Source organism: Ambystoma mexicanum, chromosome 4p (genome assembly GCF_040938575.1).
Source record: "Ambystoma mexicanum isolate Mex_15411 chromosome 4p, UKY_AmexF1_1, whole genome shotgun sequence".
NCBI classification, from domain to species: Eukaryota; Metazoa; Chordata; class Amphibia; order Caudata; family Ambystomatidae; genus Ambystoma; species Ambystoma mexicanum.
Genome location: NC_090927.1, coordinates 470,941,363 through 470,965,503, shown reverse-complemented (window position 1 = coordinate 470,965,503; position 24,141 = coordinate 470,941,363). Strand labels below are relative to the sequence as shown.

The 24,141-nt window shown below is 50.4% G+C and overlaps 1 protein-coding gene and 1 long non-coding RNA gene across 4 annotated transcripts in view; one reads left to right on the top strand and one right to left on the bottom strand.

The window, feature by feature from the left end:
• Positions 1-24,141, top strand: part of ASAP2 (ArfGAP with SH3 domain, ankyrin repeat and PH domain 2) — a 2,176,645-nt gene that overhangs the window by 1,999,458 nt on the left and 153,046 nt on the right. The gene's annotated exons all lie outside the window — the stretch shown is intronic.
• Positions 6,688-24,141, bottom strand: part of LOC138453306 (uncharacterized) — a 192,673-nt gene continuing 175,219 nt past the window's right edge. Inside the window, exon 3 of the long non-coding RNA XR_011260398.1 lies at positions 6,688-6,942. This is a non-coding gene — a long non-coding RNA (uncharacterized lncRNA). The remainder of the gene's footprint in view (positions 6,943-24,141) is intronic.

The window sequence follows — 24,141 nt, the reverse complement described above, 5'->3', positions numbered from 1 at the left end:
AGCGAGAGGAGCTGGCAGTCAAAGAGGCCAGCGCAGGGGTACCAGAGGTGGACGACAGGGTACCCGTGGTGCCAAGGCCGCTCGGGCAGTTGCCTCTTTGCCCTCAGGTAACGCCGCAGCCGCTCCCACTCAGTCATGAGGCCATGTCCCATGGTTCGCCGGTTGGGGGAAGGCTGGCGCAGCATCTTGTAGAGTGGCAAGCCATTACTTCAGATGTGTGGGTTCTGGAGATCATAACCCACGGCTACTGTCTTCCCTTTCGGCACAGGCCTCGCGACAATCCACCGGGGATCCTCTCTTTGCAGAGTCCTGATCCGCTCCTTGCGCAGTAAATTCAAGCTCTGCTGGAGAAAGGCGCCATAGAACTGGTGCCTGTAGCGGAGAGGAACAAGGGATGGTATTCCCCTTATTTTTTGATTTCGAAGAAAGACGGGGGATTGAGACCCATCATGGACTTGCACGGTTTGAACAAACTCCTCAGGAAGGACAAGTTCAAGATGGTTACTCTCTCTCAAGTCCTCCAGGCCCTTCAGCTTCAGGACTGGTTGGTGTCACTCGACCTCAAGGATGCTTACTTCCATGTGCCGATCCATCCCAAGCACAAGAAGTACCTGAGGTTCGCGGTTGGCGACTCGCACTTTCAGTTTCGGGTCCTGCCGTTCGGATTGACCTCCGCCCCGAGGGTTTTCACCAAGCTCATGGTGGTGGTGGCAGCGCATCTCAGGCAAGGGGGGATTCACGTCTACCCCTACCTGGACGATTGGTTGATCAGGGGGAGCTCTCCCGAGCAAGTCCTGGATCATCTGTCCGTCACCTGCCACTCCCTTCACAGGCTGGGCTTCTCCCTCAATTTAAAGAAGTCCCGTTGACGCCAACACAGCGGCTCCAGTACATCGGAGCAGTGCTCGACACTTCCCTGGGGCAGTGTTTTCCTCCCCAGATGAGGGCTCTTCACATTCAGCATATGGTGCACAAGTTTCAGCATGCCCAGACGCTCCCAGCGTTCGAGTTCTTGAGGTTGCTCGGCCTCATGGCATCCTGCATTCTTCTGGTGCCAGAGGCTCGCCTGCGGATGAGATCTTTGCAGTGGGCACTCAAGACGCAATGGTCGCAGTCCTCCGGCAGGATGTCGGACCCGGTTCAGGTGCCGCCCTCGGTCGCCCAGGACCTTCTGTGGTGGGCCGTCGAAGGCAACTTGATGAAGGGGGCTCCATTTTGGCTTCCCTGGCCGGAGGTGATGATCGTGACGGATGCATCCCTCACGGGATGGGGAGCTCATGCCAACGTGCTGACCGTCAGCGGTCGTTGGTCTCTGTCGGAGTCCAGACTCCATATCAATCTGTTGGAGCTGAGGGCCGTCAGGCTAGCCCTGAAGGCTTTTCTGCCGACTGTGCGAGGAAAGAGTGTCCTGATCCTGACGGACAACACAGTGGCCATGCACTACCTCAACAAAAAGGGGGGGGCAGGGTCACTTCCTCTGTGCAGGGAGGCGATGCAGCTCGAGTTCTGGGCCATCCAGCAGGAAGTTTCGATCTCGGCAGTTCATCTGGCCGGAGACGAAAACGTGACGGCGGACGCTCTGAGCAGGCAGAGCGCGATCTCTCACGAGTGGGAGTTGGCTCAGGAGATTCTCCTGGAGATCTTCACCCTTTGGGGTACCCCTCAAGTGGATCTCTTCGCCTCCAGTGTCAACCGGAAGTGAGAAATGTTTTGCTTGCGGGAATTTCCTCCAAAAGGAGCCTTAGGAGACGCGTTCGTGGTGGAGTGGTCATTCCCGCTGCTTTACGCGTTTCCTCCAGTCCCCGTCATCCCGCAAGTGCTGCGGAGGTTACGGAAGTTCAGTTCCCGGATGATCCTCATTGCTCCGGCGTGGGCTCGGAGGACGTGGTACCCGGACCTTCTAGACTTGTCCATCTGCCCTCCACGTCGTCTTCCCTACCGAGACGATCTGGTCTCACAGGAGGGGGGTCAGGTTCTCCGTCCAGAGGTCAGATCCCTCAACCTTCACGCTTGGCTTCTGAAAGGTTGAGGTATAAGGATTGGGACCTCCCTGAAGACGTGATGGAGGTGTTGCTTTCGGCCCGAAGGCCAGCAACAAAGTCTCTGTACCGTTGCCGTTGGCGTAAGTTCTGCGACTGGTGCAGAGTTCAGAATGTGGATCCTTTTGCATGTGACATCCCCATGGTTCTGTCCTTTTTACTTTCTTTGGCCCACAGGGGCTTGCAAGTGGGTACCATTAAAGGTTACCTGGCGGCGCTGTCCATCTTTAAGCGCTCGTCTGAAGAGTGTTCTTTCTTTAAAATCCCTTTTAATTTCACAGTTTCTGTAAGGGCTCACTGATGTGTTCCCTCCGTCACCTTTCCTGGTGCCCGGTTGGGATTTAAATCTTGTTCTTAAGTTTCTTATGGGTGCTCCGTTTGAGCCTTTACATTCTTGCCCTTTGAGGCTGTTAACTCTGAAAACTGTGTTTTTAGTTGCGGTTACTTCCGCTCGCAGAGTGAGTGAGTTACAGGCACTTTCAGTTAAGCCACCCTTCACTGTATTTCACAAGGACAGGGTTGTCCTTAGAGTTCGTCCTTCTTTTCTTCCGAAGGTAGTGACGGAATTTCATTTGGCCCAGAAGGTTGTTCTTCCGGCATTCTATCCTCCTCCGCATCCTGGTAAGGAAGAGGAGAGGCTCCATAGGCTTGATCCTAGGAGAGCTTTAAGCTTTTATGTTTCACGCATGTCCCGGGTCAGAGTGGACGATCAACTCTTTATTGGTTATGCTGGAAAGCGTTTGGGGCAAGCTGTGACGAAACAGACTTCGTCTCGCGGATTATTTTGGCCTTCTCGGAGTGTTACCGCTTGGCGGATAAGGACCCACCGGCTGGCTTGCAGGCCCATTCTACCAGGGGTATGGCTGCATCTACTGCCCCGCAGAGGGGTGTTCCTATTCGCAACATCTGTGATGCAGCCACCTGGGCTTCAGTACATACAATTGTACGTCACTATTCCCTCGATTTCATCCGAGGACAGGATCTGGCCTTTGGCAAGGCGGTCCTTTGCTCTGCTATTTGATTGGCTATTCTAAATTTTGATTCTAAATTCTTTCCCTCCTCCTTGCTCTGGTACTGCTTTGGGAGTCTGTCATAGATATGGAATACGTCGGAGGACCCAATCCCCTCGAAGAACAAGTTACTTTCTTACCTGGTAACGTTCTTTCGATGGGATGGTCCGACGACGTATTCCATATCGCTCCCGCCCTGCCTTCCCCGCTGCAGAATTTCTTTTGCGATTGCAGCTTACGTTCCGCAAGGCTTTGTGTCTGACTGGCAGTTGACTAATGTCACACGTTCTGGGGGAAAAAACTACAACTGAGGCTACGGGCGTCGTGCGTCCTACTTATCACATCGGATGACGTCGGAGGAGGTCCTCGACGACGGCGCATCGACGCAGACGCCGAAAATAGTTTCCGAAGCAGCACAGCTGTGGTGATTACATGTCATAGATATGGAATACGTCGTCGGACCATCCCATCGAAAGAACGTTACCAGGTAAGAAAGTAACTTGTTCTTCTATGGATTCTTCATCACCCCCTGCCGTCCATCCCCACTCAAAGTTCTTTTGGCCTGACGCATGTTAGGCAGAATCCTATGCAGTTCCCTTAGGGAGCACTACAGAAGATTATGACTACAGGTATATGCAATAAATCCCCTTTGGTATCAGTCTGTACCACAGAGATTTGGTTGGTAGCTGTTCTAGTAGCTGCAGTCAAGTTTTTGTTTAATGTTGAAAAAGGAGGGTGCAGAAGGTAAAAGATAATGTTAGCCGATAGGGGAGGCCAGCCCAAGAGGTAAGTAAAGGATTTAAAACACCTTTAGCAGTACCCCGCGAAACGGGAGGCCTGGCGGAACAATGTACCTTGTGTAGTGATAAACAGTACCCGCACCTCCCTGGGATCCAGCCCTTTGTGCAAAGTAAATCACTCCTAATTACCTTCCCACACAAATAAGGTTTAAGAAGCACGATGAACTCAGTCTGGAAAAAAGCCAATCACACAGAATATGATGCTTGCATTTATTATCTACAATGACTAATGAAAACTAAGCAGCAATTTATAATAATGTGGAAATAGAGAGTGCAAGCTATATAATGCCAATTATCAATCACAGATGAATATGCAATTATTTGGTTTTACGCTCCTAATGAAATGTAGATGAAGGTACGATCTGATCACACCCAGGACCCTCGCCGCTACAGGTGCCCGGCACTCCTCAGCAGAGGAGGGGAGGACTGGCCAAGCCCCCACAGTCCTACACCAGAGCGGGGATGTGATGTTAGGAGCCTCGGCCCTGATAGCGCACAGCTGGTCGTCCAGGCACTGTCCTTGATATGCGCGTCTTTCCAACAGTCCAGGATGAGTCCCCCGTCCCAGGTCCAAGTATAGTTCTCTTATTAGGAGCTGCACGTCAATCATCATTACGTGTCAGCTCTTCGAGAAGCTTCTAGGCTCTCCCCTCCTGGCAGTAAACATGTTTTTTGCTTGGAAAGTTACAAGACTGGAAACAGCCAGCCTTGGCTCCCAGGCTTCGGGCACTGTGTTTTGCATTCTTGCCTTATCAGTGCACCTGACTCGCAGAGCGAAGACGAGCAAAGCTATGCCTGACTTCCAAGGGCTGCACAGAGCCTCTTGTGCTAGATGTTTTATGTCTTCAGAAAAGGCCTTTGCAATTAACCCCTTGCAAGCATGCAGGCTCACCCAGTTCGTGAGTCCTGGTTGATGTCAGCATTTTCCTCCACGCTTCGAATAGGTTCTAGTACACACAAGATAGCTCAGTGGGTTAGTGCAAATGCAGGTTACTGCACGCGCCTAGCAGCTTATCACGACATTCCACCCCTTTCGAAGTGAGGCCTGAAAATGCTGACTCAGTTCCATGATCTGGAAGCATGCACAGTGTGCTGTAGGCCAATTAAGCGTTTCTCTAGCGCAGTCATTCTAGTATAAAGGAAAGACATTCTGCGCAAGAGCCCAATGAAGACGATAAGTATGAATATTAGGGAAATCAGCAACCACAGCAATGGGTGCAGTATTATATTAAGCAGTTTAGTGGAGGAGGGAGACCATCCAGTGAATATATCCCACCAGTGGTGAGTAGTAACAGATTGCAGATGGTCAGCAGTTTTGATTAATTGGTTTCTGTCTATTATTAGCTTGTACTCTGCAGAAATAGCTGAGGTAGCTAGCGTCTGGAAATCTTTCCAAGCAGTTTGAGCAAACTGTCTAATAGCTTGAAGCCGGGCAGTAATCACTCCATAGGATAGAGTCCAGTTAAGCAAATGTGTGAGCTCAGCATGCAGAGTAGTGTGAGACCACTGGGTTAAAGAATATAGGGTATGAGTAACAATGTCTAGGATAGTCACAACTTGATCTACGCAAAATACTTGAGGATTCCCTAATAACCTATAATTGTTAATAAGCAAGGAATGATTAGTAACTACGCAAGCTGTATGCTGATCTATTTGAAAGATGTTAGTCCCATTTATGTGGTATTGCATCCAGGTGCACTCCCCTGCTGCGGGATGTATTCATGGGTCCGGAACCCTCCCAGTTAGGGGACACACCCACCCCTGATCCCAGGGCATGCAGGTGTGACTGTGGATGGTGTAGTTTTGGCTGTCTAACCATTCCCCTCGTATTTGCGGAACCCACCAGGAACCATTGATTTTCATAGGCAATACTATAAAAGGGCACCATATTTCTAGAGCATAAGCGGTCCTACTAACTTGCATTAACGCATGGCAGGTGTTATTCATGCAATCAAAAGCAAGCGGCTTAATCCATATGTTTGCTGGTAACTGTAGCTCTGTGTGCCAGTGGGTTGAAGATAGTCGCCCCCATTCGGAGCGGAAAGCCAACACCTGCTGATTTAGCAAAGTTTGCCATAAAATACATCGTGTGTCTTTAGCAGTTTTGTTGATCTGCCCTATGGCAGAGAAAATGTCTTCATAGCTGAAATTCTGCCACTTCCAATGGTTGCCAATACTTGTAGCAGTGTTGCGCAGGGTAGGACTTATCAATGGGCCCCACTGAGCCAGAAGTTTTATAGCGCCGCTGGCATCAGAACCCATAGTGGCTAAATTGTTGCGCACAGTTTCTATGTCAAAAGCATTTAAAGCCCCCGTTCCCACTCCCGCTGCACCCGCAATCAATGAATCTAAACCCCTAGCTACGCGCAATTTGGTGATGGGCCATAGAAATTGACTCCATTTATAGCAGCTTGGTAGTACTAAGGAGACATTGCCCCGTGACAAGTCTATGTCTAAGTGTACCTCTGAAATAATGGAAGCGTGCATCACATGTCTGCAATTTAAATGTTGTCTTACTATTGGAAAATCTAGCATGTTTACCAACTCCACTTTGTGTGATTTGAAAAACACCATCCTCCAAGTGGGATGCCTACCATGTACAATATTGGTTTTTGATACAAACACCATACTACCATCTGGTAGAGGCTGTTTCAACGTACAATTGTATACAAGGCATTTGGATAAGTTATAGTCCAGAAAATCTTGGCGAGTACACTTGGCAGTTCTTGGGACAAAAGAAACATGAAACATCAAACAAATTATTTGATCCATTCACTGAAACTTTTGGACCTAAGATCTCGTAGGCGCCAGTCATACGAGTTAGTGATAAAAGGTGTCCAACAATGTGCCAATCTAGAACTCTTGCAGTTCCATGTGGATACTCATTTGTAACGCTTTTCTCACAGGTTACGGTGCGGTTGTAGTTATCACGCAGGACTGGAGCATCAGGTGTAGTGCATGCGATTCTGAGTCCATGTAGTGTCTTGCAATAACCCACTCTTTACAGAGAAAGCTTTGGTTTGGCAGGCCAGGAGCACCCACAGCAAGGCAAGTCCCATCCCCTTCATACTGCTCTACGTTCGTGGTGTGAGCCTAGTAGCGGGAATATAAACAGGCACATCAGAATTATGCAAAAGTACAACATAAGTACTTCCAACACCTTGACTTAGCACTTCCCCAGCCTCAGGCTTTTTGTTAGGATGGTGCACCCACACCTTTTTTCCTGTGCTACCGAATCCTCCTTCCCCCCTCAATGTAGTGTCTGGAGATTGCTTGCTTTCTACTACTAGGGGGACAACTGCTTGTTCACAAATCAATTGTGCAATTCGGTCATATTTGGTTAATGGTACTGCAGATGCACCAGCATTATGTAAAAGTATCGAAACAGTCCCTCTATAATCGGGATCAATCACACCTCCTAATATGCCAATGCCTTGTTTTGCCAGGCTGGATCGTGCAGCAATGCGTCCATAAGTGCCAGCCGGCAATTTGATGCCAATACCCAGCAAGATGGATTTGGTTTGCCCCGCCGGTATAACATCATCTTCACAGGTAGATAAATCAAATCCAATGCTGCCTGCAGTGGCTTGCACAGGCAGCTTAGCTTCTTTGTCGGTTTTCCACACAACAAGAGTCTTTGTAGATTCCACTTTCTCACTTGTCAGTCTCACAAAGGGTGTCTGGCGATTTCCCAGTGGACGATTGTTCAGTTCAAACAGTGCATGTGCCAGATGTTTGGACCACCCCTTGAGAGTGTGAGTCTTAGTCAGCTTCTTTATTTTTTGCTTGAGCAGCCCATTGCTACGTTCCACCAGAGCAGAGGATTCTGGGTATCGGCTGATGTGCAGTGTCGACTTTATGCCTTGCTCTAGTGACCAGTTTTGCACATTGTGTCCAGCAAAATGGCTGCCTTGGTCTGATTGGATTTCATCCGGGATGCCATAGTGTCTGATGAGGTAGTCCATGCCTTGCAAGGTAGCCCGTTGATCTGCATGGGCGGCTGGATAAGCTAATAACAGTCCAGAGTATGTGTCTACCATGGTCAACACATAATGCTTTCCATTCTCGGGCGGTAAAGGGCCAATGTAGTCAACTTGCCATACGCTAGCAGCTCTTTCACCTCTTCTCAAAGGGCCTTGAGGCTTCCTCTCCAGAGGGTAGTGCTTCACTTCACTGCACACGGAACATTGGGAGGCAGCTTGTCTGGCTTGATCCATGGTAATGGGCAATTGTCTCTTTTTTGCCCATTGGTAAGTTCCTGTTTGCCCTAGATGCCCTGAGGTTTGGTGTGCCCAATCCGCCATCCCTTGCAGCACCTCAGCTTCTTGCGGTGTTGTCACTGGGCGAATCTTTGCCATTTGGTCCACTTCATTGTTGAACAGGGCAGCCAGTGAGGTGTCGGGGCATGTGTGCATCGACATGCCCAATGCAGATTTTGCACCTCTCACCTTTGCACCACATCTCTTCCCAGATGTCTGGCCCTCCCCAGATCGGCGTGTTCTTGATCTGCCAACCATCTCTTCTCCATGCCGGTGCCCAATGCGTCAGGCCTTGATATGTGGCCCAACTGTCTGTGTATATGTATGCAGTCTCTGTTTCCTTCACCTGTTCAATCACGGAGGCCACTGCTTGCAGTTCAGCATACTGACTTGATCCTCCCACACCTTCTCTCATTAGCAGTGTTTCTCGATGGGGCTGGAATGCGACAGCTTGCCAGTGTCTTTGCCCTTTATCATACTTTGCCGTGCCGTCCGTGAACCATGCAGACTTTTGTTCTTCTTCTGTCAATGTATCATAGGCGGGTGCGACTTTGAAGGGAGATTCTGGCAATGCCACAGGGGTGTTTGGTTCAGGCATCGCTTCCAGATCTACTGCCTCCAGCATTTGTTCTTGCAGTCTGGAAACCCCTGTGCGGCCAGCTTTCGCACGTTGCTGTAAATACCATTTCCATTTGACATGAGTGGCGTCTTGTGCTCTGCCACTTTTCCCATTTGCAGCAGTGTCACGCACCCAGCCCATGATTGGAATTTCTGTGCAAATTGTCACTGGTTGCTCGCCTGTGATTCTTTCAGTTTCAACTAGAGCCCAGTACACTGCAGCAACTTGTTTCTCAAGCGGAGTGTATCTTGTCATAGGATCTGTGAGTTTCCTTGACCAGAACCCCTGTGGCACTCTTTTATGTCCTTGCTTTTGCCACAAGCTCCACACAGCCACGTCATTGTAGACAAGAATTTCCAATTCAAAAGGATCAGTTTTTGTCAGGGGCCCCAGCGTGATGTAATTTTGCAATGCGTCTTTAGCCTGTTGGAAGGAAGTCTGTTGCTCTAGGCCCCATGTAAAGTCATGTTTCTTTCTGGTGATTTTGTAAATGGGTTTCAGTATCAGGCTTAAATGAGGTATGTGATTTCTCCAAAACCCCATTAACCCAATGAATCTTTGTGCCTCTTTTTTTATCTGCTGGTGGAGCCATCTGCTGAACCATATCAATTACCGGGTCGGGAATTTTCTTAACTGACCCAGACCAGATTGCACCTAGAAATTTCACCTCTTGAGCAGGCCCCTGTACCTTTTTGGGATTTATGGCCCACCCCCGATTTTGCATGTGTGTGATCAACTTTTCAGCAGCATTTTCTACATGTTCTTTCTCAACACTGGTCAGCATGATGTCATCAATGTAATGAGCAATAAATACATTATCCAATTGCACCATCTTTAAGTCTCTGGCAATCAATCCATGACACAGAGTGGGACTATGCACATACCCCTGGGGCAATTTAGTAAAGGTAAACTGTCTGTCTCCCCAAGTGATAGCAAATTGGTCTTGTGATTCAGTGTCAATATCAATGGAGATAAATGCATTGGCCAGGTCAAGGACCACATGCCATTCACCCACTTCTCTCGTAAGGTTTTCAATCAGGGTGATGATGTCTGGCACCGCCGCAGCTAAGGGCGGCACCTTCTTGTTCAAAATGCGGTAATCAATTGTCAGACGCCATGCCCCATCCGGGCGGCGGACAGGCCAGATCGGCGAGTTGAATGGACTGACTGCCGGCCTCATTATGCCAGCTTTCACCAATGACTCAATAGTTTCACCAATCTCTTTATGTCCTCCTGGCAACTGGTACTGTTTCACACACACTGGGTCAGCAGGAGGAGGTAAATGCAAGGGGGACCATTTGGCATGCCCAACCACAACAGGGTTAATAACTCTCACATGGATTTTTCGATTGCCAAAAACAAATTCGCCTAAATCTGTAGTCACACTTTTGCCCAACAACACATCCATGCCAAGGATGTACTCCGGTATATCTGCAATCAAAACATTTGCTGTGAAAGGCAATCCCTCGCCAATTGACATTTTTACATTAAAGGCTTTTGCAACAGTTTCTGCTCCCCCATAACCATTGACCAAAACTCTGGGACCAGACAATTTACTGGGATTGCCATTCAGAATGGTTACCTCAGCTCCTGTGTCTAATAGAGCCAAAACATGTTTTACTTTCTCATCCAAGTACAAGGTAAGTGGCACAAAAGGGCGTCTGTTTCTGGGACTAGTTCTCTTTATTAACCGTACCTCAAAGACAGAGCCAGCCCTTCAATCAAAAATGGGGTCTGGGACCTCCCACTTGTTCTTTGCCAAATCAGGGTAACCTTTTGCTCGCACTTTGGGCTTTAACACCTCCTCTTCAGAGGGTGCAGAGGGCTTAGTTTTTTCCCGTCCCTGTCTTTTAATTGTTTTCCATTTCTCCAGCAGCTCAGATGTGGGTTTACCATCTATCTCTTCCCTTGGAATTCCTGCTTTTAGCAGGTCCACCCACATTTGTTTGCGTGTGATCTCAACAGTATCAGCTTTCTCTTTAGACTTTACATTTTTACCACGCTTTTTTTCTGAATCATTGTTTGCAGCCACTAGACGCGCTGCTTTGCGTACATCCAGCCCTTCTAGTTGCCCTAACAGAAGTGCCACTTCACCAATGGCTTTGCCCTGCGCTGGACCCAGCAATGAAAGCAATGCGCCCTTCATGTGACTCGGTGCATTTCTTAACAAACGTGCGCGCATGCCAGCTGTAAACAACTCCATGTCAGGCCCTGCAAAATTTGCACTGTACAGTGCACACTGCAAACCCATCTCTCTAAGCTGGTTTGTTGCTTCAGTTAGTGACTGCCAACAGCCCCAACTCTCTTCCATATCCATTGGACTCCCATACAGATTCATTAGGGCAGTCTGAAGCCAATTAAACAAGGAATGAGAACCTTGCTGTCCGAGCGCACCGCGCACTATCTGTCCCAACATCACATTAGTAGTGGGTGAACCCATCTTTAACAGTTCCTCTGGGGTTAAGAAGATACTATCGGCACCCGTGTCCCAGATGCGAAGGAACCAAGTCAAAAGTGTTTCACCTAGCTTCTGTCTAAATAATTTAGCAATCTCTAAAAGCTCTGTCTGTGTATAATCACGGACAATCCTTGTATTTTGAATATTTTCACCGCCAGCTTGGCCTTTTGATTTGTTAGTGATTAACGGCCGTGCTGGATAAACACATTTCTTTGGAGCACATTCCAGCTCCTCTTCATCAGACCAATTTAATTCAGCAAGTCTTATTTCAACAGACTAATTCCAGTCATGTGCTTGCTCAGTTTCACTATCACTGACTTCACCCGACCATAAATTTGGGTCCCAGTTATCTTTCCTAATTAGCGCGCAAATCCTTATCTTTGACGGATTGCCCCGCCGCTGTCTGCGCTTGTGCGTGGCTACACGCACAGCTAAAGAGGCACACCTGTCCTCCATCTGATCAGCCCGTTTAACGGACGATTCAAGGGTCTCTCTCATAATAATTTGTTGCTCTTGGAGCAGGGATACCTCGTCTGTTAATTTACGAATCTGAGCATCTTTAAGCAATTCATTCTCATGCACCTTTCTGAGCGCCTGCAGGAATAACCATCCTATGTTTCCTGCTGCCTTTAGCTCCTTTCTGCATTTCTCAAGCGGTAAACTCTCCAAGCACTTACTAATTACCGCCGGGGAAACATCATTTTCAAGCATGTCCCATGCCCTCGGTGCCGAGTACTGATGCAAAATATCTGCCGCACCCGACCAAGCATTTGATGCCGGCCATCCTGGAATGTGACAGAGTGCACTATCTTCCCCATTGCATTCATCTTTTGCATGTTTTTTCCAGAAGGGCATCGTGCTCGTAAAACCTGCTCACAGCGCCAAATGTAGTGATAAACAGTACCCGCACCTCCCTGGGATCCAGCCCTTTGTGCAAAGTAAATCACTCCTAATTACCTTCCCACACAAATAAGGTTTAAGAAGCACGATGAACTCAGTCTGGAAAAAAGCCAATCACACAGAATATGATGCTTGCATTTATTATCTACAATGACTAATGAAAACTAAGCAGCAATTTATAATAATGTGGAAATAGAGAGTGCAAGCTATATAATGCCAATTATCAATCACAGATGAATATGCAATTATTTGGTCTTACGCTCCTAATGAAATGTAGATGAAGGTACGATCTGATCACACCCAGGACCCTCGCCGCTACAGGTGCCCGGCACTCCTCAGCAGAGGAGGGGAGGACTGGCCAAGCCCCCACAGTCCTACACCAGAGCGGGGATGTGATGTTAGGAGCCTCGGCCCTGATAGCGCACAGCTGGTCGTCCAGGCACTGTCCTTGATATGCGCGTCTTTCCAACAGTCCAGGATGAGTCCCCCGTCCCAGGTCCAAGTATAGTTCTCTTATTAGGAGCTGCACGTCAATCATCATGACGTGTCAGCTCTTCGAGAAGCTTCTAGGCTCTCCCCTCCTGGCAGTAAACATGTTTTTTGCTTGGAAAGTTACAAGACTGGAAACAGCCAGCCTTGGCTCCCAGGCTTCGGGCACTGTGTTTTGCATTCTTGCCTTATCAGTGCACCTGACTCGCAGAGCGAAGACGAGCAAAGCTATGCCTGACTCCCAAGGGCTGCACAGAGCCTCTTGTGCTAGATGTTTTATGTCTTCAGAAAAGGCCTTTGCAATTAACCCCTTGCAAGCATGCAGGCTCACCCAGTTCGAGAGTCCTGGTTGATGTCAGCATTTTCCTCCACGCTTCGAATAGGCTCTAGTACACACAAGATAGCTCAGTGGGTTAGTGCAAATGCAGGTTACTGCAAACGCCTAGCAGCTTATCACGACACCTTGAAATGTAGAAGAGGCTCCTGTGGTGGCGGTAGTTCCTGGCAGTTCCTGCAGTTCGGGATATCCAGCAGAGAAAGAGAGGCTCTCGTCGTGGAGAAAGGTCCGAGTTACTGCACTGCCCAGGGAAGAAGCCAGCCGCGGTGGTGCCAAAACGAATAAAAGGTACTCTCCTTTAAATCACGGTTGTGATGGACGGGTGCCTGGCTATCAGGTCTCCGAGTGCTTGGCACTGGCGATTCGACCAAGGCAGGTCCTGGAAGGCGATTGGTGAACTGGTTGACCCCACCAGCTCAAGGGAAGAAGGCTCTTGCAGGTGAAGATCTTCTCTTGTCGTTGGAGTAAAAGTGGTGAGACGCTGCAGCAGGGCTTCACCGGTGGTTCAGTCGTTGCAGATGTCTTTGGCTTCTCTCCTCTTCGTTTTCTTAGTTCCAGTGGCAATGTCTTGCTCTTCCAGTCCTCAGGACCCTGCTTTTATGCAGAAAAAACCCCATTCATACAGCCTAGCTGTCACTCGCACAGTGGGGTGGCTATCCTGACAGGATAACCCCCCAGCCTTTCAGGGCAGAGTGTGACTTGGGTTGCGTAGGCAACCCTGTCTAGGGTGCCTATTCCCCCTCCCACCCACACATCCTGTCGAAAGGAGGGCTTCTGTGTAGAAGCCCAAAAAAAGGACGGAAACAAAGGATCCCCGACCTGGGTTAGGATTTCAGAGAAAGACACGAGAAAGAATTATTATTAACGTTCTGGCAAATAAAACCTACCGGAGTAAAGTTAATATTAAAATAAACCGGCAGTATGTTAGAGGCTCTCAGTAAAATTGGTAGCCTCAAACAATGGGAAAATCCCATAGGGAAATATTTGCAGTCGAATATTTACGGTAGTAACCACTGCCACCAGCCAGAAACTTTGCAGAGGGGGACTGGACGGTACTTTCTCGAAAATGAACACCAGGGAAAAACTATTAACCCTTTCCAGTACTTCCATAGTAAGATGGGTTGTACTGGTTTTGTTCATAACTATCGACTAGTAAAGTCAATGGGGACTTTACATGCCCTGGGAGACAGTAGTCAGTCCCAGGGTATGGAGTCTATGTTTGGGGGTCACTGTGACACCCCTGTGTTACTGCACTGAGGGTGCTGTGTAACTCACATGTAAAAAGATGATGCCTACGAGGGTGAGAAAAACCCCATAGACCATTAGCACAAAATAGCCTAAAACACACATAGCAATATGCCTAAGAGTGGAAAAAGGAGTCTCGCTCTTAGCAGGAGTAAAAAAATAAACCCCTCAAATCCAGCAAAGCTGCTGGGGGACTCTATAGGTAAGGGAAATTAGCCTTAGAGGAGAATTCTCCCTAACAACGCACCTATCTAAGCAAAGACGACTGGTGTTGGGTCTGGTGTGACCGCTCCTATCTGGCTAGTTGTTTGATTAAAAACAAAAAAAAACACTAATTCCTATTGATTCTAAAAAAAAAACCTTTTTCAAAGCCTTTTCATTTCTGGAATGTTACCCTTTTTCAAGTTTTTGTAGGCTGATTAGCCTCATCTCCCATAGTTTCCTCTGCAGTGTTCTAGCATGGGGTAAAAAAGGGGGAACCGAGGTATGGGGCGTAGTGACGCAGTATAGATCTCGGGAGGATTGCTCAGGGGCAACGTGCTCGCCTTGGAAGCAAGACGACATGGAGCACCACAGGTTCAGTCCCCGGGTCTGCGCTTAGAAACCTCTGGGTATAAGCGTGTTATAAATCACCTATCATATCATATATGATGTCTGATGTCCCATCCAGAGCTGACGATCGAGCACCAAGCAAGACGGATCGACCGGCGAGTCGAGGTCCACTATGCCCTCTGTCGAAGTTTTCGATAGCAGCAGAGCTGGATGAGGATATCTTTCAGATGAGTCTGTGGGAGAAGAATCCAAAGAAAGATCATCACAGTGAGTAATTTCTCTATCCCTAGCCTCCCGCCCATAGAGTAACTCAAACAAGGAGAATCCTGTAGAAGCCTGGGGTGTCTTTCTAACAGCAAATAAAGCCCAAGGTATCATTTGATCCCAGTTTTTGCCATCCTGTTCCACTAATTTCCGCATCAAAGTTTTCAAGTTCTTATTAAACCTTTCTATAAAGCCATCTGTCTGTTGGTGATTTACTGAGGCCCTTAGAGTGGTAATATGTAACAGTAGTTCTCCAGCATGGGGTCTGGCATGGATTCACATGCTCATGAATATTCCCCGTTGTCAGGCTGGGAATCCTCGGTAAAGAAAAAATCAGCATCGGTTTTGTTTCTGATCTGTCTTCCTTAGTAGTAACCAATCACTGATCTCTGGGTCATACTGCCCCCAGCCAATGACTGCCCTCTCCCTAAGCCCCGCCTCTGGCAGCCATCCTCAGATTTTTACCGCACGCTCAAGTGTTGGGAGTCCTCATGTTTAGCTCTCAAGTTTTTTACTGCATTTTCACGTTTTATCAGGAGAATTTCTCCTTTTTTTGGTTTAATCGAGCCTCAAGCTCCACCGTTTCTACTTCCGATAACGGGGACCCTTTTCGGAATTCTTCTACGCCCCTCAAGGGTGAAGTTTTCGTTGAGTTTACACTTCTTGGAGGATTCTGGAAGGTCTGCGGCCTACCTCAAGACATGGCCCAGGACAAAGGGAGCTTGACGCCCGGATCCAAGCTGTTCAGGAACTGCCCTGGATGCGGATTATATAACGTTTTCAAGGAGGACGAGCATTCGCAATGTCTCTACTGCCTCCATGGGGACAAGACGCACGTGGAGAAGGACTGTGCATTCTGCAAGAACCTTTTGGAACGGACCAAACAAGATCGTCGTTCCCGCCTCGCCACCTGGCTGGAGAAGGGCACAGCAAGTGAGAAGGCAAAGAAGTCTGAGCGGGCTTCTAAGTCCTTTTGAAAGCGCCCCGGCGACGGGGGCCCAACAGAAGGCCAAGCACTGCGAGTCCGCGGGCTCTGGGAGCGCCGAAAGGTTGGGCTCTTCGGTTGCCAAGCAGGGCGCTACTTCCCCGGCACGTTCGACCACGAGCCAGCGCTCTAGGTCGGGGAAGAGGAAGTCCGAGAACCCGGGTAGGCCGCTGAAGCGGACCTGGTCGATCTCAAAGGGGGAGCGAGGTGTTGACCCTCCCCCCCAAGGCGAAGGCCCAGGACGCTTCTAAGGTGCTGAGGGCCTTGATCCACCCGGCTAAGGCCTCTACCGAAGTGGTCTCTGCCACCCCGGCTGAGACTACGCCAATGGAAACGGCCTCTGGGCCCAGAGTATCCCTGCCGCCGCGGAGGGGATCCTCTTTCCAGCCCATCGCTAAGACCCCCGTGAAGCACCCGGCTGAAAAAAAGTGGGGGGCGGTGGCCATTAGAGACTCGGAATCAGCCTCTGAGGAGGAACTGGAGGAGACCGAGAGGGGCCTCAACGAAAGGTCCATAGGCCTCAACGAGAGGTTCATAAACCTCAACGAGAGGTTCGAGAAGGTTCGATCCCAGGGGACGGTCCCTACTGACGTGATCGATGATAGCGACGAGGACGATGAACAGGGCCCACTGGAGCGGCCATCCCGTCCGTCGCAGCCATTGCCCGAGCCCCAGGATAGCTCGGCGGCCATTTTGTTGCCAATCCAATCCTTATGTACCGAGATAAGGACGAGATTACCACGCACCCCGACGGAGGAGCCAGAACCAGGCCCGTCGGAAAACCCTCCGAACAAGCGGAGGAGAGTCCACCCCACTCAGCCCTTCGTGCCTGCGAGACCAGCGGACCCCTCATCCCCCTCGCCGGGAGAGGATACGGCGACGGGGACCGACGACGACGGTGGCGATGACACAGCGGACATCCCGTCGTCACCTCCCCTGCGGGCGTCCCCAGCTGAAGAGGTTGGCTCTTTCCATGCCATGATAACCAGGGCATCCGAGCTCTTCCAGCTCTGCCCTGAAGAACAGAAAAAGGAGGGGTTTCTGTACCAGCGACGAGAGGCTAAGAGGAAGACGGTCCTCGCGGTGCCTTTACTCGACGACATCTGGGACAAGGTGCTTGCTGTCCTCAAGAACCCTGCCTCGACACCCGCCAAGAGGGACAGGTACGAGAATAAGTACCGAGTCCCCGATGCCGCCCCCTTGTGCCTCAGGGCCAAGCCCACGCCGGACTCGGTCGTCTCAGCAGCGGCTAAGAAGAAGGCAGCGGGCGTGGCGGCTTCAACTTCCACCTCCCACGCCGGACAGCGAGGGTAAGAAGTTGGACTCTATGGGACGACGAGTTATCTCGCCGGCGGCGACGACGATTAAGGCGGCGATTGTGGCCCGCTACGACAGGGAGCTCTGGTTCAAGATAGCTCCCCTGCTAGATTTCCTGCCTGATGACAAAAGGGCGGAAGCCCTAGAGATTCTGCAGGAGGGCGAGGTGGCGTCGGATCACGCCATTACGGTGGCAACGGACATTGCTGATACCGGATTTCCCCAACTGGGCAACAGAGTTTTCCTCCGACGACGAGGATGGCTCAAGGCGACAGACTTTCGCCAGGACGTCCAGACCAGAGTGTTGGACATGCCGTTCGACGGCAACAACCTCTTTGGTAAGGCAATGGATGAGTCTCTACTGGCCATCAAGACCGACTCAGAGACGGCCCGGGCCCTTGGGGTGCTTCAGCAGCGACGGCCCTTTCGGAGCTCTGGAGGCAGACAGGGTGCCTCCAAAGGATCCAGCGGTGGCTCATCCACCTACCGCCAGGCGGCCCGCTCCTCTTCCCAGGAGGCCTACAGAGGTCGCAGCAAACAAGGGGGTTCCCGCCGTCGGCGGCAAGGCCGCCTCCAAGCAAGACTGACCCGGCCGTGTTGTCGGGCCCCCACCGAAGCACCCCGGTGGGAGGCCGGCTGACGAAGTTCGTCGGCGTATGGGAATCCATCTCCACCGACCGTTGGGTGTTGGACACCCTGGCCAACGGGCACTCGCTGGAATTCAGTGCCCTCGCATTCCTCCCGTGGCCAGGAAGGAAAATCGCGTCCCTCAACTGGTGCTCAAGAAAGGTGCCATCAAGCTCGTCCCCAGAAGGCTCCGGGGCTCCAGAGTGTCAGGAAGAAGACAGGCGGTTGGCGCCCCATCCTGGAGCTGCGCAGCTTAAACAAGTACATCAAGGCACAGAAATTCAGGATGGTCACCCTCCAGCACGTGCTGGGACAGCTGGAGGAAAGCGACTTCCTATCGTCGCTGGACCTGGAGGATGCTTACTTCCACATCCCCATTCTAAGAAGGCACAGGAATTTCCTCAGGTTCGTGGCTCAAGGACGCCACTTCCAATTCAGAGCCCTACCGTTCGGATTAAAGTCGGCACCCAGGGTTTTCACCAAGTGCCTGGCACCGGTGGCGGCGCGGCTGCGCCTGCAGGGGATCCACATCTACCCCTACCTGGATGACTGGCTAATCCGGGCAAGGCCAAGGGAACTTGCCGTCGATCATACGGCGAGGACCGTCTGGTTGCTCATGGAGCTGGGGTTCGCCATCAACTACCCCAAATCCCACCTGGTTCCGTCGCAAGTAGCACTGTTTTTGGGGGCTAAGCTGGATACAGTGGAGCAGTTGGCCTCCCCTTCAGAGGAGAGGACCAATACCATCTGGGCAAGGTACGGCGACTGTTAGCCACCGACGTGGCCAGGGTGAGGTCCATCAAGTCCCTTCTCGGGATGATGTCATCATGCATCTACCTTGTACCCCTTTGCAGACTTTGGATGCGTCCGCTGCAGGAGTCCCTCGACGCCCGCTGGTTTCAGGCGGGGGGCTGCTTCGAAGACAGGATCCCCCTCGACGAGGAGTTCCGTTGGGCGATCCTATGGTGGGGCACCCGGACTCACCTCACGACGGGCACGGACTTTCAAACCCCGGCGTTTCAGGAGACGGTGACTACGGACGCCTCTCTGGAGGGTTGGGGGGCCCACACCGGAGATCTCCATGCAAGAGGCCTTTGGTTCCTGGAGGAGAGGTCTCTTCACATCAACATCTTGGAGCTCTGTGCAGTGTTCTGGGTGCTCAAGTCGTTCCTCCCGTCCCTCAAGGACAAAGTGGTGAGGATCTTCACCGACAACACCACCACGATGTTCTACATTCAGAAGCAGGGGGGCACCAGATCCCCAGCCCTATCCAAGGAGGCCCAGGATCTGTGGCACTGGGCCGTTGCCCAGGGGATGTTTCTGGTTCCCTTCCACCTGGCAGGAATAAAAATCACCATCACCGACTCACTCAGCAGGGAGCTGCGCTCGTGCCACGAGTGGGAACTGCGCCAGGATCAAGTGGATCGACTCTTCCAACGATGGGGCAAACCCCAGATCGACTTGTTCGCGAAGGCGACGAACTCCAAGTGCCAGATGTTCGCCAGCAGGTTCCCCCAGCCGAGGAGCATGGGCGATGCTTTCTCGTTCCCTTGGGACAGCCTGTTTCTATACGGGTTCCCTCCATTGCCGTTGCGGCTCCGCCTCATCAGCCAGCTCAAGAAGTCCAGGTGCAGGATGATCCTCGTCGCACTGGCGTGGCCAAGGCAGATCTGGTTCCCGGACCTTCTGGACTTGTCAACGTCCCCACCAGTCAGGCTGCCGGCGGACGCGGATCTTCTCTCCAGGGAAGGAGGCGCCATTCTACACCACGACCCACAGTCGCTGAACTTGCAGGCCTGGCTCCTGCAGCACTAGAGTTTGGAGGGTACGATATCCCGGCTGATTGCAGAGAGGTTCTTGCAAAGGCCAGGGCGTCCTCAACTCTCAAGTGTTACGGTCATAAATGGAAGAGGTTCTCTGTCTGGTGCCGTGCACAGAAGATTAACCCTCTGCGGATTACGGCCCCTCAAGTGCTGCCGTACTTACTGTCGCTGGCCAAAACTGGACTGGCTCACGCCTCCATAAAAATACATCTGGCTGCCATCTCCCGATATACCAGGACTAAGGGACAGGCGTCCTTGTGGTCTCATTGCCTGGTAAAGGAATTTATGAAGGGACTATTCCGATCATTCCCGCCGGTGAAGGCCCCTGCCCCGGCGTGGGAACGTAATGTGGTGCTGACCAGGCTCATGGGGGCCCAATTCGAGCCTATGCATTCAGCGCCTCTGAAGTTCCTGTCATGGAAGACAGCGTTCCTCGTGGCCATCACCTCTGCACGACGAGTGGGTGAGATTCAGGCCCTATCTTGCAAGCCTCCATACTTGACTTTTCATGACACAAGGGTGGTGCTGAGGACGCACCCCTCCTTCATGCCCAAGGTGCTGTCGGACTTCCACCTTAACGAGCCCTTGTTGTTACCAGTTTTCTTTCCGTCGCCTTCGACGCCGGCCGCGAGGACTTTGCACTCGCTTGGATGTAGCTAGAGCGCTGAAGTTCTACGTGGACCGCACGAAGAGTTTTCGGAAGACGTCACAACTGTTTGTGAACTTTGGGTCTGTGAATCAAGGGAAGGCTCTCTCGAAGACTTCCATTTCCAGATGGCTCTCCGGCTGCATTATGCATTGTCACCGGTTGGCAAACCGACAGCTGCCCGGCCGTACGAGAGCCCATTCGACCAGAGCGATCGCTGCTACCACGGCGTTCCTGTCTGATGTGCCCCTGCTGGACATCTGCAGGGCTGCTATGTGGAGGTCGACGCACACCTTCACAAGATTCTACTGCGTCGATCAGGACTCCAGGGAGGAGTCCAGGGTCGGCCAAGCAGTGCTGCGCAACCTGTTCGCTTAAGGTGAGCCTGGTGAGGAGGTAAGAGATGCTTAATGTTGAGTTGTATTGCTTATTGTTGAGCCTGTTACCACCTCCCGTGATTGTGCATGTGTATACTGCTATGTATTCTTTTATTCATGAGCATGTGAATCCATGCCAGACCCCATGCTGGAGAAGGAACAAGTTACTTACCTGTAACTGTTGTTCTCCAGCATGGATCTGGCATGGATTCACATGCGAACCCTCCCACCTACCCCTCTGCGGCTCTTCACTTGGTCATACTGCCACTTGTCGTGCTACCAAATCTGAGGATGGCTGCCAGAGGCGGGGCTTAGGGAGAGGGCAGTCATTGGCTGGGGGCAGTATGACCCAGAGATCAGTGATTGGGTACTACTAAGAAAGACAGATCAGAAACGAAACTGATATTGATTTTTTTTTTACCGAGGATTCCCAGCCTGACGACGGGGAATATTCATGTACAGGTAAGTAACTTGTTCCTTTTACTTCCCCCATGAGTGTAATCGTAAATGTAGAACCTTGAACCCCTACTGATGGAAAGAAAGGGAGTAGGTGTTAAAAGATCTGTTGGGTGGTGTTGGCTCTAAGGGGAAATGCTTCGGGATAGCGAGTGGCACAATCCACTATTACCAAGATGTACTTGTTCCCTAATTTCAATGTTTCCAAGGGGCCTACAATGTCCATACCAATTCAATTGAATTTCAATGATTGGGAGTGGCTGTAGAGGGGCTGGTGGTGGTATATGGGTACTGGTCTTTTGGAAGATTGCACCAGACTGGACCAAGTTTTCAATGTCAGCATAAATTCCTGGCAGGTAAAATCTATTTAAGATGTGGGCCTGAGTCTTTCTGTCCCAAATGACCTGTGGTCAGATCGGAATTAGCTATTTGCAGAACTAATTGCTTATGGCTTTTAGGGATATCTAGTTGTGTTCTTCCTAGGCCCTCGGAAGTAGTGTCTCCCGGTACATCTGCCGATGTCTCAAAAAGAAAAACGGTGGTCCTGCTTCACAGCCCTCTTGCTTGGGTATATTTTGCAAAAAGGCTTCAGCCAACATTGGGTCGTTCCTTTGGGCAAAGGCTAGCTCGGGAAAAGTTTGTTTCTTCCTTGTCCCTTCTGGGTTTGGGGTCTTGCAGGGCATCGGGTAGATCATCAGCCTCTCCGAAGCCTAAGTACCTCAATCTGTCACCTCCTTCCGGCCTCTTACTTTATTCTACAGAACACTGCTCTCCCCCTGATGAATTTGGAAGGGATACTTTACATGATTCTGTAATAACACTGTGATGTCACCTTTGAAGTATGGATCTATTGCCCCACCCCAGCTAGTACATCAATTCCAAACCTCCGTGCTAGTCTTGATTTGGGAGCCAGTTTGATGTAGGTATCTTGGGGTGGAATCAGAATCAAATCAGTGGATATTAGTCTTATTTCACCTGGGGGAATGGTATCTTCCCTACTGCTGCAAATATCAAACCCAACAGAGCCCTTTGTGGCTACTGAGGTGTCCAATTTCTGGGACTTAACTTTTCAAATGTTAGAGTTCCCCAACTTGTTCAGTTGAGCCGCTTCCTGTTAGGCAGAATTCTCCTTCTAGGGCTAATTTCCCTCACCTAGTGAGTCCTTTGCTGGATCTCTGGAGTTATTTTTTTTCACCTGGTAAGAGTGTACACCTTTTGTCCACTCTTACATGTGTTTTGCCATGTTTGTTTCTACTATTTGTGTGATCTTGGGCTCTGGAGCACACCACTCCGGGACCCCCTTTGTTGTGTGTTACACAGCACCTTCAGTGCAGTAACACAGGGTTGTCTTTGAGACTTCCCTCGACTCCATTTCTGAGGCGACTACCGCCCCCCAGAAAAGGGTGAAGTTACCATTAACTTTACCTAGTCAATCTACCACAGATCCAGTACACCCCATCTTCCATGGAGTACTGGGAAGGGTTAATTCTTATCCCTTTTTATCTGTACCTCCTAGAGCATTGTTTCACTCTTTTAACATTTAGACTTGGCTGGTGGCAGTGGTATCTACCCTAACTTTTCTACTGCGATTATATTAGATAAACGTGCTATTGTTCTTGGCTATTATATTAGCCGCGAACATAAACCCGCTTGACCAAATCGTCTTTCTTTTGGCTGGGTTTATTCACCATTTCTTTTTGTTAAAGTCCTTCTTGTGTTTTACTTTGCACGGCAAACTAGGTTTGCCTTCTTTGTTCACTGTCTTTTGGAGGGCTTCTACAGAGAAGCCCTCCTCAAGGCGCCTGGGTGTCTAGGTGGGCTGAATGTGAGGGAGGGGTGTAGTCACCCCCTGCACAGGGTATCCTAGGAAACCCAAGTCGCACTTTGTCATGATTGGCCAGGGTAGTTGTCTGGGCTGGACAACCCCCCTGCTGAGTGATTGACATCCAGTCTGTGTGAATGGGAGTTTTGCGCATAAAAGGCAGGTCTCTTGGGCTAGAAGTCAGAGAGTCGCCACTAGAACTACAAAGAACCGAAGAGAAGCGGAGAGAAAGACGGCTGCTGCAACTACCCCGTCCTGCTGCAGTCCTTAGCTATCTACCCTTCTCCAACTAAGAGAAGATCCAGTCCGGAGTCTTCTTCCCTTGAGCCTGGTGGGGATAACTAGCTCACCTTCTTCAGTCAGAGGTCGCCTTCGTGGTCGAAATCGCTGCAGTCTGCTGTAGTGGTCCGGATAGCCACCTGAAGACCCTCTCCTGTTTTCAAGGAGCGCACCTTTTATTCGTTATCGTTGCTGCCGGCTTCATCCCTGTGTGGTGCAGACCCCCTTCAGACGACGTCCTTCACAATGAAGCTCCAGGAATCGTGGGTCTGCGGGAAACCAACAGGAACGACTGCCAGGGCATCAGCTGCACCATTGAAATAAGGTACTGTGTTCTACGTGAGGAAACTGGGTGAATCCCTTTTCTTCATCTTCAAGGCTTGCCATTGTCTTCCCTCCTTCTTATAGCTTTTGCTTTCGAACATTGACAATATCGAAGAACTTTTTGGCTACGTTGAATCGTGAACTGTCTGACTGTGTGATCTTCGGCAACAGGCCCCTGCGTCTTTCGACTCTGGCTCTGGCCCTTTGACTTTTGAACTCCTGTCTCTGAGTGTTGCTTGATTCTGCCTGCCTAACCAAAATATTGCCTGTGATTTTTGCCTCCAACTCCCTCTGGGTATCTCAGGTGCTAAGTGTGTTTTGCCCCAGTAGCATTTCATGTCATGGATACGCGTTTAGTTAGTAGACCGAACTGTCAAAAAGTGATCGCAATTGTATTTGCGGTAACGTGTCTTGTTCATAACACCGGTTCATTCAAACACAGGATGCTTACCTTGAGACTTACTGTACAAAGTGAATTGGTTAGTTGTAGTATTTTTAACGTGTGGTTTTTAT